A 3,644-nucleotide genomic window follows, 5' to 3' on the forward strand; every position below is an offset into this window, starting at 1 on the left:
TTAGTTTCAATATTAGACGTTGATGAGGGACTTTATCGAAGGCCTTAGAGAAATCCAGGAAGATTATGTCAGTCTGCATGTTACTGTCAAGGTTAGTGTGAACATCATGCAGGAAGATGGCCAGCTGTGTTTCGCAGGAGAAACCTTTGCGGAATCCGTGCTGGGCGGGATGGAAAAAGTGATTCGGAGTCAAGAAAATTCATGATAAGAGAGTATAAGACATGTTCCATGATTTTGCAAGGGACGCTTGTTAGGGAAATGGGGCGGTAGTTAAGAGGCGAGTTTCTGTTACCTGATTTGTGGACTGGAACAACCTTCCCGATTTTCCAGTCATCTGGAATGAAACCTGAAGAAAGAGACTGGGCAAATATTAAAGACAAATAGGCTGCAAAAATAAGCTTAGTGTTTTTTTTTAATTTTTGAGTTAATTTCGTCCATGCCGGAAGATGATGAACACTTGATTTTATCGATGACCGCACAAATACCGTCTACATTGAAGGCAATGGGTGGCATTGACGAGTTTATACTATGCGATGACGAAACGGGAGGCGCATTAGATTCGTTAGTAAACACAGAAGCAAAGGCGGTATTAAACACGTCGGCGCAATCGGAATCATTAATAACTTCGTTCGATTCGTTAGTTATCTTAATAGTGCGCGTTTCGCTATTGTTTATGACTCTCCAAAATTGCCTCGGATTATTGATTAATAGGTTTGGTAGATCATTGTGATAAAAGGAGTGCTTGGCGTGACGCAGTGCGTCAACGTAGCTCTGTTCGGCTTCATAATATTTATCCCATGCGCATGGGCGCCCACTCTGTTTGGCGGCACGATACAGGCGCTTTTTTTGTTTTCTAGGCGTTTTAGGACTTTTGTGAACCATGGTTTTTGCTGAGAAGAACGAAAGGTGACTTTAGGAATAAATTTCTTTGCAAGTTCACTTAGTTTGTTTTTGAAGCGCGTCCAATTGCTGTTAACGGAATGATCGTGAAAAGTTGATTCAAATACAGGAAAGAAGGTATTCATAGCTTCAGTTATTGCTTTGTAATTTCCTTTGTCGTATAGACATATTGTTTTCTTAAAGGTATCCCGTATTAACAAATTTAACGAAAACGTGGCATGGATTACTTTGTGATCACTGATCTCTGGCAAGTAACAAATGAATGAAAGGCTGTCAGGGTGGTCGGTTAGTATGAGATCGAGGACGTTAGCAGTTTGCTGCGAAATCCGGGTTGGTTCGGTTACTAGCTGAGAAAGATTAAAGTTAAAGCAGAAATCGACAAAATTTTTGACCTCTGTGTGTCCGGATACCGAGAATGATTGTATGGTACGCCAGTCTATTTGCGGGAAGTTAAAATCACCGAAGAGCAGGATTTGCGCATTTGGGCGGGTGGTTACCAGTTCGCTTATGACGTTGTTAAGTTGATGACAGAAATCAGAAGTAGCATTGGGCGGTCTGTAACAGATACCAAGTAGCACTTTTTTTGGAAAGGTATGGATTATCACCCATAGCATCTCAAGATCTGACGTAACGTTAAGTAGCGAGCATGGCAACTGCTCGCGAACAGCGACTAGTACACCACCACCACGGGTTCCTTCGCGGTCGTTCCGATAGAGGCAGAAACCGGGCAGGTCTGCTAGAACTTCGCTATCAGTAACGGCGCTGCTCAGCCATGTCTCAGTTAGTAATAGTATGTCACTACCGGTTGATAAGACTATGTTAGACACCAATTCACGCTTTGGGAGGAAACTGCGCACGTTGGTGTATATTATAGAAAGCGAAGCGCTATCTCTGCAGCAAGTCGGTGTTATGTTATTTTTCTGTTTGGGGTGATGTAGCTGCTATGCCACCTCTTTAACACTACTCGAGGCGGCATCAAAAGTATATTTTCTTGAACCAATGAACAAGGTCTTAAAGCGCAGAGAAAATGGAACGCCTTTACCTTTTGCGAACGCAAGGAGATGTTTTCGGGAATTTCGAATTTATCGAGAAAAGTCCTCACTAATACTGTAGTCAGTGCCCTTAAGCCTTCGGCCATTCGATAGGATGTTTACTTTGGTTTTATGGAATGTAAATTTCGCTATGACGGGGCGAGAGTGATTGGGGGAGTGACGACCGATGCGATGTGCACGTTCTATTTCTTTTGGATCAATCATCAGTTGCAACTTATCGCGGCACAGATCCACAATCAATCTTTCGCAGTCGGCAGTGGTTTCCGAGCCGGAAGGCTCAGGAATGCCGTAAAAAATTAAGTTATCCCGCCGTGAACGATTTTCGGCATCGTCGATGCGTGCTTCGAGCTCGGAAATGCGAAAAATAGCCTGCTCAGTCGTGGTGCGCATTGCATCCACTTCGTTTCGAATGGGCAAAAGCGTCTGGTAGTGACCCTCAAGGTCGTTCATTCGTTTGCTTAGATCAGTAATTGCTTTGTCGGTAGAAGTAAGTTGCGACTTAAGACCCTGAATTTCAGTGATCAGCTGGTTCTGACCAGCGGTTAGTTTTCGCAATTCGGTTAGTAGGCTTTCAGGAATGTCAGGACCGGGGTTCGTTTCAACATCACCGGCCAAAATAAGCAAGGCATGGATAATATGGGCACATTCGACAGCAATGGCGACACAGCAGTGCGGGCTCGGCAACTGCACCAGGAAATAATTGCTAGACTTTTTAGAAAAGAGAGCGTATGGTTGACTAACCTGCATTGCAAAAGCGAAAGGTTTAGCGAGCTGTGCAGATGCGCAGTCGCCGAGCCCACAAAGCTGTGTCGATGGCCGCGTCCAGTTTATATCTGGTGGCTGCGTTGCCGTTGATGACGATGGGGATTGCCACCCCTGACTGAGGACCACCGGCCGCCACTTCTTCTGTAGGATGTCCGGGTATGACGCATCGCTGGCACGGAAAACCTGGATGTTCCCTGGCTCGTTTCCTTGGCAATCGACCACGCGCCTCGACGAAGCTGACGGAGCAGCAGCGGTTATCGCAGGCAGCAGGAAATGCACAGCAGCGAAGGTGACGATCTGCATTGCAAAAGCGAAAGGTTTAGCGAGCTGTGCAGATGCGCAGTCGCCGAGCCCACAAAGCTGTGTCGATGGCCGCGTCCAGTTTATATCTGGTGGCTGCGTTGCCGTTGATGACGATGGGGATTGCCACCCCTGACTGAGGACCACCGGCCGCCACTTCTTCTGTAGGATGTCCAGGTATGACGCATCGCTGGCACGGAAAACCTGGATGTTCCCTGGCTCGTTTCCTTGGCAGTCGACCACGCGCCTCGACGAAGCTGACGGAGCAGCAGCGGTTATCGCAGGCAGCAGGAAATGCACAGCAGCGAAGGTGACGATCTCCATTGCAAAAGCGAAAGGTTTAGCGAGCTGTGCAGATGCGCAGTCGCCGAGTTCAATGCGCGAATGCGTCGGATGATCTTATATGGTCCGAAATAGCGACGTAAGAGTTTCTCGCTAAGTCCTCGTCGGCGTATCGGAGTCCAGACCCAAACACGGCCTCCGGGCTGGTACTCGACGTAGCGTCGTCGAAGATTGTAGTGTCGGCTGTCGGTTCTCTGCTGGTTCTTGATGCGCAGGCTGGGCGAGCTGTCGACTTTCTTCGGCACGCTGCAAATAGGTGGCAACGTCGAGATTTTCTTCGTCGGA

At 47.4% G+C, this 3,644-nt stretch overlaps 1 pseudogene; it reads right to left on the bottom strand.

The window, feature by feature from the left end:
* Positions 1-1,250: 1,250 nt before the first annotated feature.
* On the bottom strand, positions 1,251-3,357 carry LOC119443798 (uncharacterized; annotated as a pseudogene).
* Positions 3,358-3,644: the final 287 nt, after the last annotated feature.

The sequence above is a fragment of the Dermacentor silvarum genome, chromosome 3 (assembly GCF_013339745.2).
Source record: "Dermacentor silvarum isolate Dsil-2018 chromosome 3, BIME_Dsil_1.4, whole genome shotgun sequence".
Classification (NCBI taxonomy): Eukaryota; Metazoa; Arthropoda; class Arachnida; order Ixodida; family Ixodidae; genus Dermacentor; species Dermacentor silvarum.